The 17861-nt window shown below is 43.0% G+C and overlaps 1 protein-coding gene across 2 annotated transcripts in view; it reads left to right on the top strand.

Moving 5' to 3' along the window:
• The window catches only part of Fhit (fragile histidine triad diadenosine triphosphatase), a 1447725-nt gene that overhangs the window by 402906 nt on the left and 1026958 nt on the right, over positions 1 to 17861 (top strand). For both annotated transcript variants that reach the window (XM_038350177.1, XM_038350178.1), the window contains exon 3: positions 3867 to 3955. The gene's annotated coding sequence lies outside the window, so the exon portion shown is untranslated. The remainder of the gene's footprint in view (positions 1 to 3866; positions 3956 to 17861) is intronic.

The following is a 17861-nucleotide window of genomic DNA, read 5'->3' on the forward strand; positions in this document are numbered from 1 at the left end:
TTCTTCCTCTTCCTCTTCTGAGAACTAGGAAGTGCATGTGATTGGGGGGCATGCTGTGAAATTCCCAAATAATCAGTAATCAAAAAATATTATGGTGGGAAAAAAATGAACAAGGAAAGCAAAGCAATAATATCAAAAAAGGTTTAGAATTTTCATCCTTAAGAAAACAAACTCTTGTGGCCAGTTTAAATCCCCTCCCCGAACCTTCCTCTACCCACCCACCAATCTTGCCTCCTCCCTCTCTCTCACCGCTCTCTCCTTGACTCCCACTCTTCCCCTCTTTCTCCACGCCCCTACTCTTATTTCCTTCATTCTTTTATTTTTAAAAAAATGTCATGTACAAACAGGTACAGAAAAAATAAAACGATAGCCTTCTGAATTTCCAGTATCCAAAACAAGCTCCTGCCTCACTTGGCCAGATTTGCTTTCAGAGGTTTCTTTCATCTTCTTTCCTTTTGCTTTTCAAAAAGCTGATTGATGCAACAAGGCTAGATTCCATATCATCCCTGCCTTTTCCTCATTCTCTGCCCTCCGATGCATTCACTTCCTGCAGAATCCCCTGTGCTGTGAACGTGGGGCTTGTCTCCCACCCGTACACTCGTTGTGTTTTCATACACGTGTGCGCATATCCACAAGACACCTGTGACTGTGTTTGTGCATTTCCAGTAGTTTCTGTTGCTTAATGATTATCTGTGAAGAGATGCATGCATACTGATGTATGTGGATAGAACCAGCTGATTCCCTTTAGGGTCTGTGTGTTGTTCCACGGTACAAGGGAAGTAAAGCTTTCCTTACTCATTGCCTTTTCGGGTGAGCGTTTAAGTCATTGTGACGTCTTGTTATGCTAAAAAAACAAACAAAACAAACAAAACAAAAACATGTGAAGATGCTCTTCTTAGGGTGTGCCTCCCCATACGCATGCTCATTGAGCCCCTCTGCCAGGTGAGGATGCTCTTCTTAGTGTGTTCCTCCCCGTATGCAGGCTCATTGAGCCCCCCTGCCAGGTAGAATCAGCTTGCATGGAATATTCCCTGCTCCTTTTGATAAATACAATAAAAGCCCTGACTAGAATAATGTCCCGATTCGGGATTCGGCCAGGAGTAATTGGAATATTACATTATTTGCCTCACATCTTGGACAACATTAAATTTTGCCCAGCCTTTTCATGTTAACTACTTGGATGGAAGGAAAATCAAATCTTATTATTTTAATTTCCTTTTTCTTCCTAACCAGTTCCTGGACTTCTTACATTCATGATCCGTTATGGTTTCTTCTTTGAATAACCCCCATTCCTCTGTTGTTTTGTGTTCTGCTTTTTTTTTCCTTTAAAAGGTTTCTTATATGTTCTGATTTCCTGTTCCCTATCTGCCAAATGTGTCCCTGAAGGCATGACTGGCTCAGGGAGGTCATTCTTCAGATGGTTAGATTGTCTTGCTATCTGGTTTAGTCCTCTGCGTCACTAAGTCAGGCATATACTCTGCTTTCAGTGTGTCAGTCATTTGGATCTGCTGTCTGAATATCCAGCATAAAGCTGTCTGGTGCCCGCTATCTCCACACGGACGGGCTGCAGTTTTCTTCTTCAGGTCTCCCAGGGAGACATCTTAGTGATCTTATCTCCAGTTTATTCTCACCAAAGAGCCAGATAGACCTCACTACAATGCAGGTCAGCTTTTGGTCCACCTCCACTCAGAACCCTACAGTGGCTTTTGTACCTTGCAACAAATAAAAGCCTGAGTGACAGCGGGGGGCCAGACCCCAGCTGCTGGTCCCTGCTTTCTCATCCCAGCCCTCTTGCCTCAGGGTAGCCAGTCATAGACGCTTCCCTCCCAATACATCAGCATTCTCCCCTCTGCCTGGAGAGGTCTTCCTCCAGAGCTCTTTTTGTCTGCCTTCTGCACCTCATTCAGGTTTTGCCTGAGATGTTCATTCCCAGTGAGATCTTCCTTAATTTCCTTGTTTAAAAATGTTGACACCTCCGTAAATTCACTGCCCATTTCCTAGGGTGGCACTCGAAACATACTGCGAACTGAGAAACGTGCAACAACAGAAATGCTTTTTTGTCTGGTAGCTCCGTAGACTGTCACTCTGAAATCTGAGCGTCATCAGGGCCATGTTCCCAGGGGAGCTCTCCCAGAGAATGGGTGGGTGGGGGTGCAGGGGTGGGGTTCGGCCTCTTGCTGGTCCCTGGTGGCTTGCTAGCAACACTTAGCACTCCTTGCCTTGCAGCAGCCTCACGCTGGTCTCTGTCCTCATAGGACATCCTCCTGCTGTATCACCATCTTCACATGGTCTCCTCTTAGATGTAACCTCTCCCACTAGATCTGGTCCATCCTATTCCAGTGTGGCATCATCTTAAGCTTTGTCTACGCAACGCTATTCTATTCTCTGGAACTGGAAAATAAGAATTTAATCTCTCTCTCTCCCTCCCTCCCTCCCTCCTACCTTAGGTGGGGAGGCAACATTCTCCAGAGCACTCAGTGCCCTGTAATCACCCAGGCACTTGCTATCCTTACTTTATTGTCTGGTTTCCCCTATGAGGATCTCGGTGGAATGTGAAGCTATCATGTTCAGCGCTGTAGAGAGTACTGCCTTGGAGCTCTGTCCTCTCTGTAAGTGTTTGCTGGTGACAGAGGAATGATTTCAGTCACAGAATGAGCAGAGCAAGTGACATGATGAGGAGCCAAATAATTAGATCTTAAAAGAGGAAATGATGACCCTTGGACACAATCACAGAGAATGAAGTACTGTCTGTGACTATGGCATTTTTTTTTTTATTTTAAAAAAGGGTCTATGAAGGAAAAGTAGAAATAGAGATTGCAGCGGAGAGGAGGTGACCAGATGGGGGATGTCACTGGGTCATTTGTTAGCAGTAGAATCTGTTGGCCTCTTAGTCACTTTCGTATAATGAAAAAAATCCTCTAATAAATGCATCCTTCACATATTATTATGCCCATTGACAGGGATAGAATGAAAAGATCAATTACATTGAATAGTTGTGTAGGACCTAAATGTAGCAGCTGTACCAAACACCTGTGTTCTTCTTTGTGCTGGCTAGTTTATGTTAACTTGACACAGCTAGAATCATCGAGAGGAGACACCTCCATTAGACCTGTAAGATCTGGCTGTAGGCAAGCCTGTAAGATATTTTCTTGATTAGTGGCTGATGTGGGAGGACCAAGCCTGCTAGGTAGTGCCACCCCAGGGATGGTAGCAGGGCATCAAATTATGAGGAGCAAGTCAGTAAGCAGCACTCCTTATAGTCTCTGCATTAATCAGTGCCTTTAGGTTCCTGCCCTGCTTCAGCTCAATCCCTGACTTCCCTCAGTATAATATGAAATAAACCCTTTCTTCCCCAAACTGATTTTGGTCATGGGTTTTAGTACAGCAATAGAAACCCTGAGACATCTCACTCGTCATCCATTACAGTTGGCCTGGTATTCCAAAGGAGAGGGAGTTAAATGGCCCACAAGTGACTCTTGAATAGATCTAACATGGAATTCTGCAAAGCCAGAGCACTGTTCTCCTGGGTCAGGCTCATTGTTTTGCAAAAACAGAAATCCCAGTATTAGGACTGTCCCGTTCTGGAGGAGGCCAGATGCTGCATCTAGGAAGGCTCTGGGGTGGGAATCAGAATATGGACAGGCGCAGCACCATTCTGACACGAAGCGCTGTCATTCCTCTGAGCCACACTCTCCTGCAGAGAAACAATGGTTCCAGAAGCTGCACTGTGCCTCTATAGCCCCTTAAACAGTCCCTATTGCAGCCACGCCAGCTCAGTGTTCTTCACAGACTCTTTTCATGATGTTGTGTCTCGAAGCTGTCCGATACACCGCCGAGTGATCATCTGAACTTGTTCTTCCCGTTAGGTGTCCTGGGACAACCCGCTCCGTCACTCCTCTGCAAAACCTCTTCGTCCTGCACCGAGGACCCCAAGGAGGCCGCACGTGTGTGAAAGGTAGTGTTTGCTTAATTTTATTCCTTTTCAAAGAGCGTGATCCATTGCCTTACCGTGTAGATGTCCTTATGGTATTAGTCTCATTCTTTTGCATATAAATAGAACTTTATCATTGTATGTGGTTAGAGCCAGATCTCCTTAGAGAACCTGCCCTCTTGCTGCTTTTGTTTGTAGCCGCCGTTTTAAAGTAGGAATATAAATATTATGTCAGTGACATAAAAGAATGGTGGCTTCACTTTCTGAAGGAAAGCACTGCCTTCCCTTCCCACGAAGCGCAGCCGAACCGGTACCTGATTGACATGCCATAACTGTTCTTCCCCCACTATATAGGCACACATATTTAATAATTTTTTTGTAGGAAAAGAAAGGTTAAGTGGTCACAAAGTCAGATTTTAATGCCTTGTGTGGCTTTAAGGATGACGGTTGGATTGAAATGAAATTAGTAGCCGCGAGAGGAGCCCTCTGCCAAGAGACCTGTGTCTTTCAAGGGTGGAGGGTTGCTCTTGGTCAGAGGATCCCCTGCTGGTACAGAATAGGTAGTGAATGATGAATCGCATCAAGAGACCCAAAGGTCAGCTAAAGTCCCCCCTTCCTGGGGGCTGGAGAGATGGCTCAGCGGTTAAGAGCATTGCCTGCTCTTCCAAAGGTCCTGAGTTCAATTCCCAGCAACCACATGGTGGCTCACAACCATCTGTAAAGAGGTCTGGTGCCCTCTTCTGGCCTTCAGGCATACACACAGACAGAGTCTTGTATACATAATAAATATATATATTTAAAAAGTCTTCCCTTCCCTTCATGCCTAAGTGTTTTCACCCAGTGAGTCAGATATGCAACTTAAAAGGAGATAGCCGATGGAGGAGAAACGAGCTCACGATGCTCAGAAGACAGGGCTTCTTCCCGCCACAGCAGTCAGGCATGCTGGGAGTGCTGGCAGTGCCTTCACTCTGACTTTTTCTTGCATGCCTTTCTTTCCCATGGCAGTCCTTAAAACCTTCCAGAAAATCTAAAAGAGCTGCAGTGTAGTTTCCCCCAGAACTGTGTGTAAGACTGGCCATTCAGAGATTCTCTGGCATGCCTTGTCTGCCAGCAGTCATATCTCATTCTAGGAGTGTATTCCAATCCTAGGTCAACAGAAGGACACAGAAAAGCTGAGAAGTTACTGAGAAGTTCAGTTCTTCTCAGTCCAGGAAGTCTCAGACCAGTAGTAGGTCATCATCATTTCGACCAATCACATTCCTACATGAACGTCCATTTGTTTTATATCTAAGCATAAGACATGGGTTCTCCCTAATCTTTGGTTTCTATTTCCAAAGTCTCTCATGTCACATTAAACTTTGTATGTCAGATTTTCCACTTGTTAACTTGTATTTTGTTATAGGGATGTTGTCTGTGATACTTGTTATGTGTGAGAAAAGATCACACACATACACACACACATGCACACACAGATACGCACAGGTGCACACTGACAGGCATATGTGTGTCTGTCAATTGTGGAATGGCTCCACAATTCCAGTCTGGTCATTTCCCCAGCATGTAATCAATGAGCTACTCTATTTTATTTGATTTTTAATTAATTAATTAATTAATTAATATACATATTTATAGAGAGGGTTTTTTTATATAACCCAAATTGGCCTCAAGCATGCCTAGCCTTCATTTCACCATCTGCTTGGATTCTAGGATCTCAGACATGTGCACGACTCTTGACAGGCTGTGTTTAGTTAACCTTGCTTTCATATACGCTCCTGTTCCTTCCTGTCATTCCTCTTCATGCTTCCTCCTTTAAAAACATCTTCATGTCTATGTCTTTGCAAACTGTGTGTGTGTGTGTGTGTGTGTAAATTGACCAACTCCATGAACCAAAAGACAAAGACACCACCCACCTTGTCTTGCTTCCAGTTAACCCTGTCTCCTACATCTACTTTATCTTGTCCACCAATTTGCCCCTGGCTCTGCCTGCCTTCCCATGATTCCTCAAGCCTTTGACATCCACGGGTTTATATGCAGTTCATCAAATTGGCCAGAACTGCCTGTAGAGTTTGTATTGCTATCGGACATTGCTTTGTCATGTAAAAGCCTTCAATAAATACATGGTAGGGTGGAATGGGCCTCCCACTTTCACTTCCTAATGCATCTGACTTCTTGGTAGATTCTCTGCCTATCTAGAGACCCTACCTACAAAGCAGAAGAGAAATGCGGTGAAGCCGGGCAGTGGTGGCGCACGCCTTTAATCCAGCACTGGGGAGGCAGAGACAGGCAGATCTCTGTGAGTTCGGGGCCAGCCTGGTCTACAAGAGCTAGTTCCAGGACAGGCTCCAAAGCTACAGAGAAACCCTGTCTCGAAAACAAACAAACAAACAAACAAAAAGACAAAATAACAACAACAACAAAAGCAAAAGGAAATGCAATGAGCTGTGAACTTTGAGTATAGCCATTTAGCCTTCAGTATTTTTGTTCTGTTTGGCATCTTGACCCTAGAAATAAGGCTCTTAAAAATGAAGCCTGCAGTTATTTGAAAGAGTAATTAAAAGTGACTGATTTTCAAGTTTAGAGACCTCACTTATTTCTCTGTGCTTAGAAAGACTTCTCTTCTTCTCCTAACAATAAAAGACAGTGCCTAATAATTTCAAATATTTCCCCTCTGCTGTTTCTGCATGAGTTTTTGCTGTTTGCTGTTTGATCTTCGTCAGCCTGCTTAACCTCTCTGAACTCTGGTTTTTTTCCCCAATGAAATGAACCTAATCTTAGGAATTGTTTCCTAGAATGGTTATGAAAGATTAAAAGATAATTTATGTTAAGTGGTTAGGGGGATGTCTTCCATGAGGAAGCTTTCAAGACATGGTACTCATAATGACTAGTGGTCAAAGCATGGCTGTCACTAATATGCATGAGAGTAGATATTCACGTACTTACTATTGAAGGATTTTCAATATTTCCTTTCTCTTAGAATATTACCTATGACTATGTCAATGTGGTAGATGTAGAGATGTCTAAAGCCACAAAAGTAACACTGAATAATGTGACCAAGTGTTACATAGATACAACTTGGAAAAATGGTCAGTACAGAACTCACTGTTTTGAGATTCAATGCTGCCATGTCTGTGTGATATTTTAGTGTGTAAGCTGTGCATTTAGTCCAGTCTCCTCGTGTGCTTGGCAAGATGGTCAAAGGAGCCCCAGGCCTGACTTCTGTTTCTTGTTAGGACCAAAACCAGGTATTTCTAGTCAAGATACTGAGTGAAGGTTCAGGAATCATTAGGAAACACAAGAGAAGATTTCCTCATTGTTTTCTCTATACTCGACAGTGCTGTCTCTACATCTGCTTCTCGTGTGACCATGAAAGCTCTAGTAGGCCAGACATGACCAGAGGTAGCCACTATAGTATAGACCCGCCCCCATCTATTACCTGAAGGCAGGAAGAATAAAAGTACACAGGCTGAAGCTTTGCAGAGCTGTACTTCACAATTTGAAAGCTGAGTTCCCGTCTTACAGTGTTTACTATGAAAGCCGGGTTGACTGCAGTGAGTTTGAGGCCAGCCTGGTCTCCACAGTGAATTCCAGGCTGGCCAGAGGGGAGAGTAAGACCCTGTCTGCAAAAGATAAAGAAAAGAAAGAGCTAAACCAAACCTGGAGCTGCCTCCCAAGGCCCTGTTCAGTTAGTTCTGTTTAGCTAATCTACTTGCCTATCAAAACAGATCAATATTCCTTGGAGAATAAAGCGGAAACTGGCCCTTCCTCCTTACCGTTTACGTTTATTTATTCACACGCCACAACCTCAGATTCCACAACACATAAGGAACTAAGAAAATGGGAGCAGTTTTGAAAAAATAGGCAATTATCTGACATTTATTCCAAGATGGGTCAGATTTGAACTTTTATTGATGGAGAGCTGTCACCGTTGAAATCAAAATTTCCTGAGTGGCCTTAGAGCATGTGGAGGTGACCAGGACAAGTGCCAGTAACCCTTACAATAGAGCTGTGGCAATTTTCTGGAGCACAGGAAAAAAAAAACTATTTAAATGCCTGAACAGTGAAAAAGGAGTCAAGGTTCCGGTAACTGTGCTACAAAATTTAGCATAGCTACTATACATGTAATTGGAGTCACAGAAGAAATAGAATCATGCAGAAAGTATGTTTGGAAAATAATGACTTATTTTCACATATTATGAAATACTTAAATCTGTGTCCTAGCGTAAGTGGGATGATTCTAAGGAAATCGCGCCTCTGTACTTCTCCCTTAAACATGGGACAGTGACACCGTGACGTAGAAAGGGGCCTTCACAGCAACCACAGTATGTTCAGGGAAATGTTGTTTCAAATGAGCACTTCCTCCTTTTCAGATACGACAAAGGGTAGACAAAACAAAAAAAAAAAGATAATTTAATGGTTTTTAATGCCATGTGTCTATTTGTTGTAAGGGGCAGGTAGAGATAATGTGTGTATATGGTACACATTTGGAGGCCAGAGGAGAAGTTGTAGGAGTTGGCTCTTTCTTCAACCACATTGGTCCTGGGACTTGAATTCAGATAGTCAGGCATGGCTGTAGGAGTCTTTCCCTACTGACTGTCTCACCAGCCTAAGAAAACTGTTTTTAAAGTAAAGAGGATAGAAAGACAGTAAGAACGCACACCAAAGAACCTTGTTATTTGCATAGCTAAAATGTGCTTTCAGCATGGAGACAAAGGCATTTTTAGATACAGAAAAGCGCAGAGGCTTTTTTTCCAAAAGACTCAAAAGATGTCAAAGGAAGCTGGAGCCTGGAACGAGGCACACCAGAGAAGACCTGAAATGCTCAAGATGGAATAAATATATTGGAGTTGCCAATACAAATGGCTCGTTTCCCATCTTATGATCTTTAAAATACAAAGAGCAAGAATGACAACATTGTTCCGTGGGGATCATGACGTAATGTGTCTCTGTAGTCCACACGACAGTCATAGCATCAAAAGTGGGGTTGGTAAGCAGACTTATGTAGGTGCAACATTCTCAAATTTTATGTGAAAGTGGGCCAAATAATGATCAAGGGATATATATTTTAACACATCTGCTCCATACAGTTGCTTCCTTTACAAAATATCATTAATATGATATTAATTTTGCAATAAAATTTGAGATTAATTGTAAAAAACAAAGAATATATATTTTAGTCCCCAGAACAAGCAATACAAAATGTGGTCAATTGATAAACTATACTCTCACTTTTTTTTTTTAAGGCAAGGTCTCACTGTGCAGCTCTAGCTGACTTGAAACGTAAAGTGTAGACCAGGCTGACCTCGGACTCCCAGAGAAACTCTTGCCTTGCTTTTTAAAATCAACGCAATAATATTGGAAAAGAGAAACAGAGGGACAAGAAATAGAGACTCAAACGAAACGAATGAAACTCTACCACTAAATGCAAGCACAAACCATTATATCATTAGTGGACCCTGTGCATTTTAGTTAAAAGGCAGAGGTATAAGAATACACTTAAAAATAACGAACATCAATGCTGCATTGAGAGATAACCTTTAAATATAAAGATATTCATAGGCTTAAGGGGAACTGGTGGGGAAAGGAATGCTGTAGAAATGGTCAAAGACATGCAGAGAGCCTTCCTAAATATCAGACAAATGAAACCCTCGGACAAACGGATTACCAGAGGGAAAGTATTTGGCAATAACAAAAGGGTCATTGTGTCAAGACGACACAACAGCTATCGGTAAATACGTACCTAATAAGATCCCAAGTGAAATCTGTTTGTGTTTTTTAAGTGCAGGGTTCTTGGAGGACTCAGCTGTAGTCAAGAGACATATGTGTCTCGTCAGTTTAAGGACTAGCCAGGCTAACTGGAGTCAGCATTGGTGTAGAAAACAAAGTCACTAAAGGGTATAGGGGTAACTTACTATAGGGGTAACTGACAGCTTATATCTTTCTTTACAGTGTTTTCAATAGCTGTTTACCTCATGCAATGTATCATGGATTTGACTGCATTCCACAGTCTAGAATCAAAATGGATACCTTTGTAATTTAATCCTACAGTGCTCCTATTAAATTTAATTAAATGAGATGGTAGGCTCATTCCAGCTGGTGCCCCTACTATATTCCTTATTTAAATATTTTGGACCCAGCCCTGCTGACAATAACTCTATAAATTCTTTGTATTTCCCGTCTTGTAGTGGAGCTCTCTGTGGCTCAGGTAGGCTTGGTGTATTCCCCAAATCCATGAAATTGATGGGTATCAGTGTTCAAGTCTGAGTCTGCTTGTAAAGCTTTCCCCCCTGCATCACACCACGTAGAAGTGAAGTGACCCTCAACAGACTCCCCTGAGCACAAAGGAACATCTTGGTGGTATGTTTGGCCATACTCTCGCTGTGGCCAATGCCAGGAAACACGAGGAAAGCTTGCTTTTCCATAGAGAGAGAGACCTGCGGCAATGGCCCAGTTGTAGATGAACTGAACACTGAGCTGTGAACCTGGAAATTACATAACTCTGATGCATCTGTGTGTTTCCCCATGTTTAGAATAAGAATGAAGGACAGTGGGACTCTGCTTGATTTCCCTCACTTATGAGACTAGAGAGAGCTAGCTGGTACTGATTCATGCTGAGCCAGGAAGCTTCGAAGGGGTACCAGTTTCTAAGGGATGTGTGGGGGTCTCTGCATTGGGTTGGTGTTCTAGTCAGCTGTGCTGTACTTGCATCTAAAGCTATGAACGTGCAGAGCTTTCTGTGAGACTAAGCACAAAATGCTACCCTGATTGATGTGGGAGATGTTTTCTCTGAATCATTACAACAATCTAAGGATAATTTTATTGTCTCATATTTCTGATAAAGACATTGACACTCCCAGGTATGATCCTTTTAAACAAAAGATACATTTGTATGACCCAAGCAATAAATTGTAATTTCACAGTCTATATAAGAGATTCTCTATTTCATCTTCAGATTGTGTTGGAAGAGCCCTTGCCTGGGCCCAAGTGACACAGATTTTTGCCATTGGTCCCTTACCATATAAATGAGAGGCTTGCTTTGTGTATAGTTTATAGCCAACCCTCAGTAAAGTCACTAAAATACAGCCAATAAAGCTAGAAACAAATCTCCTACCACTACCAGCTAACGGGGTTGCAAACTGAACTGAAGAATGGATTTCCCACGTTTTCTGGAAGGCTAATCAAAGACATAAACAGCAAGTTTCACATTCCTACAATCAGAAAGCTTAAAACACATCAGGAGTTTATTGTGTGGCCATTAAAATCTCTTGTTGTTAACATGAAAATTATGACTAGGAACACATACCTGCAATTCTGGCGCTCAAGAGACTGGGGCAAGAGAATCACAAGTTTGAGAACAACCCTGGCTACACAGTGAGCTTCAGTCCAACTGGAGCTGCACAGTGAGGTTCTGTTTCTAGTCCAACAGCTTTCCTCTGGGCACTTCCTAGGGCTGGCTGGAACTCTGCATGTGCATGGATGTCAGAGTATTGTTTTCCTTCTCTAATCTGCATGCAGGTTTCTGTTGGAGACCTCAAGGGCATCAGCCTGGTGTTACCTGTTCCACTCTCCATACTTTCTGCCCTTCCACCACCAGGAGCCGTGAGGCAGTCCATGCGATCTCCATCTACAGTGGATGTTACTTCCGTAGCTCATCGGTCAAGACCATGAGCACCACTGAACTGACAGAATTTGACCAAGGCTGTGTGTGTTTTAGTCAGATTTGAGTGTTCTCCATCACAAAAATAAGTATATTTAGAGTACACTAACTTCCTTCTAAAATACTGGGCATTATTTCCAAGACTAATCCACATTCGTAGTCATCGTGAAGAACTTGCGTACTGGGTCACAATTCTTTCACTGTGAAATTACTGGTGGCATTGGTATCAGAAAGTGTCACATCACCTCGACACCACCAGAGAATCTTCAATGTCTATATTTTGTGTTTGTTCTATGTTTTTAAAGATGAATTTCATCACGAAGACTTGGAAAGTGACAGAACGTTAAGGTCACCAGGGACCTTCAGTGACAGTTTTGCCAATACAGTTGGAAGTTCCTCAACTGTAAAGCTTTTTTTTTTTTTAATGAAATGAGACCCCCCAAAAAAACCTTTCTATTAATGTGCAGTGGCCTCTTGTCACTTTGCAAGGAGTGAACCATCGGCCTACTGATTACCAGGCACACAGTATACGCTCATTAAATCATGCACTGTGGGTTTCTTCGGATTGTCAAACTGCTTAATTGAAAAAATGTGTAGTGTCACTCTTGTGGGGAAAAGGCAAGAATCAAAGGACTAGAGAGCTGACTCTTAACATTTCAGAGTTCGTGTTTAACGGCAGCCAGAAACTGTCCTGTTTTACAGGTTTGATTAAAGGACTTTCCCTTCTGAATTTTTCCTGTTTTGTGTATAATTCAAACACTGTAATTATAATGGAGTTTCTTTGATAATAGAACTACTAAATCATTCTGCCAGCAGCTGAAAACCAAGGGGAAGGGCTTGTTTTTAATGCTGTAACTTCAAGGCTTATTTGGGTGTACTAGCAAACTGGGAAGGAGGAGATTCAAGTGGGTTTCATCTCATCAAACTCCTGCTTCCGTGACTGCGTTGTCCAGGTCCAGGCCTTGCCTTCCTTCGTGGTGGGTTGAGCCTTTCCAACACTAAGTGCCCTTAGGCTGTTGGTGGTTCTCTATTTATAAGATAGTTTTTCAAAAACCCAGTATCTGAATCCACTGTGGACTGAATACATCAGAGTCTTCTGGCTTGTATGTCACAGTTGGGGTGAGTGGGTGGCGGTCGTGGCAGGACACTGCTTTTAAAGGCCCTCCAGGTGATTAGAGGCTGAGCGGATGTTGAAAGAGATTGTCTAACTTGATTCTAGTTGTTCGGTATTGCAGTTCAAGACACATCTCACCAGTTGTGATCATCAGCTCACATCAGCTAAGATTTCCTACAAGCTGTATACCGGAAGGGTTTCAGAAGATTAAAATCCTTGGGTTCTGGGCCCAGCTTTGAGCACTAAATAAGGCTCTCTGGGGCAGAGCCCAGGAGGCTCTCTGTCTGACAAGTGGTGGAAGCTAATTCCTGGCAGTGGGCTTGGAGAATTTGCTAAGGAAGCAAACCGGTCTTCAGAAAGAGTTCAGTGGAGTTTCAGAAGGGGCCAAAGTGCGGGAAGTTCAGGGCAGAATTTGTAGTGGGTGATGCTTTTAGCAGTCTAGATCTGGGTACATTCCTCTGCCCCTACTGTAATCATGCTTATAATAGCATCGACATGATTTGGGGCAAAGCTGTCACATCTAGTGCAATATAATGCCTAGGTACAGACACCTATCCCATAACATTTTTGAACCTCCATTATTGCTTTCACTAGAGGTGTGAATGTTGGTGCCTGACCCTGACAGCCCTAACAAGCAAGGCTCAGCCACCTGTCTTCAGTAGGTCAGAGAAAGAAAGAAAGAATCTTGGAAAGCAGGAAAGCATTTGTCCTATGTGGCCACAGTGGGAAGAGGAATACACACACACACACACACACACACACACACACACACAAATACTTTGCCTGCCCAAGTTATCTGCAAGGTCGTCATGAGATCTGGGTTTAAAGAGAGGGCATATGAGGTGGGATTCCCCTCTGTATGTTATGAATATATTTTATTACCACTGGTTAATAAAGAAGCTGCTTTGGGCCTATGGCAGGGCAGAATACAGCCAGATGGGAAATTTGAACAGAGATATATATAGAGAGATGATGTAGGTGTGTCTTCTATCTATCTGATGATTTCATTGGTTAATTAATAAAGAAACTGCTTGGCCTGATAGGTCAGAGCATAGGTGGGTGGAGTAGACAGAACTGGATGCAGGGAGTGAGGCAGATGCCTCAGGCAGTCGCCATGACTCTCCTCTCTAGGTCAGACGCCATGAAGCCAGCCGCCAGGTCAGAGGTGCTGAATCTTTCTTGGTAAGCCACCACGTTGTGGTGCTACACACATTATTAGAAATGGATTAATCAAGATGTGAGAATTAGCCAGTAAGAGGCTAGAGCTAATGGGCCAAGCAGTGTTTAACAGAATACAATTTGTGTGTTGTTATTTCGGGGCATAAGCTAGCCAGGTGGCCAGGAGCCCATGGCAGGAACGCAGCCCGCTGCTCCATCTACAGAGAGAGAGTAGGAAGAGTTAAGGAGATGCCATGTAACTGCCCAAGAAGCAAGAGGTAACAAACACAAGCCTCATGGTAGAATATAGTTTTATGGAAATGGCGTAATTTAAGATGTAAGAGTTAGTTAATAAGAATCCTAAGCCAATAGGCCAAGCAGTGTTTTAATTAATATATCTTCCATGTGATTATTCGATTCTGGATGGCTGGGAATTGAAAGAGCAGCGTCTGCCCACAGGCAAAGAATATATTTATCCAAGCAGTCCAAGTCAAGGGTCAAAGTGCCGGTCTCTCTTTATCAGTCTCTTCTCCTGATGAGTTTTCAGAACCATGGGATGCTCTTTCTGGGAGCCAAGTTCTCCCTCTGGCAGTCACTGAGTTTCTCCTAGTGTGGGACTCCTGGGAAACTCCAGTTACTGGGGACCACTGTTGCAATACTCTGAGAGTCCAAGATAGAGGCTCATGATTCTATACAGAATCTCTTCATTCTTCACAGCGTGGGTGCACCAAAGCCTAATGACTGGAACCAGTATACTTTAAAAGACATATTAAGAACGAAAAGACAATTTATTTTGATTTAAGCATATGGAAAAACTGCAAAATCCAAACAACTTGATACTGAAATGTCAGCAAAACAAAGCATTGTGCTGTTGTTATTAATTACCAAAATTAACAATTACTACAGCATCTACTTTCATAGACAGTTTATGAGTTAACCACTTTTAATCCTTAAGCATTACTGGAAATGCATGATAATTATGGTGAAAACTTCGCTAATTTTAAAATTAAATTAAATTAACCAAATTATATGTAAGCAACCAATTTCAAATGCCAAGTATAAAATATTTTCCACGATTTCAGTCATGAAAATCACTTAGTGTGATCTAGCAGCAGAGAGCAGAACTTAGAGATTGATGATGGCTGGAGGGACACATTAACCAGGACTGTGTAGACATCTGTGCTTCTTGTAGCTGAGCATCCAGAGAAAAGGTGTAGGAAGTCCAGGAAGGGCACACAGCATTGCCACAGGACATACCCCAAAGTAAAGGATCAGCAGTGGAGGTATTTTAACTTTTGACTCTTATTTCTTTCATTTTAGGGGTTCACCACCCAGCTCCCAAATACATCACATGAAGGCTTATTCTTTCTTATGAATGCCCAAACTTATGATGCCCAAACTTAGCTTGTCTTGTTTCTAGCCAGCTTTTCTTAACTTAAATTATCCCATCTGCCTTTTGCCTCTGGGCTTTTATCTTTCTCTATTCTGTATACCTTTCTTTCTTCCTTTCTTCCTTTCTTTCTTCCTTCCTTTCTTTCTTTCTTTCTTTCTTTCTTTCTTTCTTTCTTTCTTTCTTTCTTTCTTTCTTTCTTTCTTTCCTTCTTTCTCTGTTGCTGGTTGTGTAGCTGGATGGGTGGCCCCTGATGTCCTCCTCTCCTTCTTCTTTTCTTGCTCCTTGATCCCTTTTCCCAGATTTCTCCTTCTATTTATTCTCTCTGCCTGGCAGCCCCACCTATCTGTCCTTTCTCCTGCCTCACTATTGGCCATTCAGCTCTTTATTGGACCAATCAGGTGTTTTAGACAGGCAAAGTAACACAGCTTCACAGAGTTAAACAAATGCAACATAAAAGAATGCGACACATCTTTGCATCATTAAACAAATGTTCCATAGCGTAAATGAATGTAACATACATTAAAATAATATGTCACGGCAGGAGGGGAGGTGACAGAGAAGGAAAGAGGAAGAAGAGGTATATGAAGAAACCAAGACAGGTATATAAGAAAACGTTATTTGGAACACATTATTTCTCATAGTAACTAAAAGTGACAATAATAAAATAATGGATATTTAGTTGTTCTGGGCTCTATTCTCATTGACAAAGTTATTAAATATATACAAAAGCAGGCTTCAGAATATGTCATTGAAATTAAACATGATTTTTCACCTTCCTGCTTAAGAAAGCTTCAAAAGATAAAAGAAAATTGGGGCATTTTAAGGCACATTTCACATTACCCCTAAGCCTCTGTCACTTGCATCCATGTTGGACCCATCAATGAATATAAGGTGAGTATGATAAGGTACTCTCTGACACAGGAAGTCCCCTTAGTGTTGGCAAGGACAGCGTGAAACCGCACAGGGCTGGGACCAAGGTGATTTATTGTGAAGGCAAACCCCTGCTCAGAGGAAGTGTGTCCATCCTCCCTACTGTGTTCACGTTTTGGATTAGGATGGAAAGGAACTCCCATTCTCAGGATCCCCTGGTCCCCGGAAGAGTCTTGCTGTGGGCTCTTCACTGACGTCTGAGTGACAGATTTATCTACCAAATAAAATGTGTCAATTTAAATGTTCTAAGAGAAAAAAGTGAACAAATATGGCAGGAGCTGGGAACCAGTTGCTGACACATAAGATGTACTTAGAGAATTAGTGACTAAGGCCCGTGTCAGAGGCTCTTTCGCAGGACTGAGTTTGGTAGCAAACACATGAGCTGGATGGTTCACAGCTGCATGTAATTTTAGCTCCAGGGGATTTGCCACCCTCTTCTGGCTTCTGTGGGTACCTGGACTCATGTGTGTGCACACTTTAAAAAAAAAAAAAAACATATGAGAAACTTACATTATCTGGTACAAATGGTGTCTGCTAACGGGAGCAGTTGAAATTTGCAGCGGCCCAGGAAGGAGCAGGGCATAACAACTTGTTCAGATTTCTCAGGTCTTCATGAAACTCCTGGTCCACCATGAGAAATCAAAGATTCAGATGAACTGTGGCCTAGGTTTCCTCATCTACAAAGAAAGGATAATGTTCGCATCTATCTTATGCACTTATTATGAGTGTAGATGAGTCAATGTGATATGCATAGGATTCTAATCCCTGATACATGCTGGAGCTGGTCTTTGGACCCACATAGTCTTATAAAGGCTCCCTTAAGGGAGCCCTGAGCATCTCAGCGAAGCGTGTGGCGTCCTGGGGTTGACAGATTGGCAAATGGGGCAAGGTGCAGACTTTCAAAATGGACAGTTCCGCACGTTCCCTTGAGCCAAGGGAAAGGCAGATCACCACCTCTGAAAGCCATAGCTGGGGGCCTTGCAGAGTCCCGACTTGCCTTCCCGCAAGGGAGCAGAGCTTGCAGCCCTCGGTGGAGATAAATTGGCGCAGGGAAACAAAGGTGTTTTTCAGGCGCTTTCGCTGCCCTGTACAGCTAGGACAGGGTTATGAAAGGACCTTTTCTGCCTCCACTGCCTTCCGGGCTTGCGTTCTTAGTGAATCTGCTACAGCAAAATGGAGTTTGTTCGTTGCGTGTCATCTGAGGGTGGCAATTAGTCGCATGTGTTTGGGAAGGTGCCAGCCCCTGGGGCGCCAGACCTCAGTGCAGGAGCCACTGTTTGTCATGAATTAGTCTTTAAATACAAGCAAGTTTTTTAAAAAAATGGAGCATGCTAATTTGGGTTTCGCTAACCCCTTCGGAAGAAGGCTAGGCCTGTTCGGTGCCAGCTGGCCGAGTTGGCACTTAGAGAGAAATTGGGTCCCTACCAAAGATCGCAAATCGCCCCTCCCTCCATCTTTGGGATCAAAATGGCCCCAGGAGCCGAGTGAGCATGAGAAGCAAGGTGAACGAAGGGGCAGCAGCACTGTTGATGGCAGGCAATTGACTCGCCTGGGGTCCAGCTAAGCCCACCTTGGGAAAGGACACTGTGCCTGCCTTTCCCAACTTGCATGGCCCAGAGGCCACCCATTCAGCGACTTCTACATAAAAGGCTCCCTCATCCAATTTCTTATACACTGCGCC

The sequence above is a fragment of the Arvicola amphibius genome, chromosome 12, assembly GCF_903992535.2.
Source record: "Arvicola amphibius chromosome 12, mArvAmp1.2, whole genome shotgun sequence".
Classification (NCBI taxonomy): Eukaryota; Metazoa; Chordata; class Mammalia; order Rodentia; family Cricetidae; genus Arvicola; species Arvicola amphibius.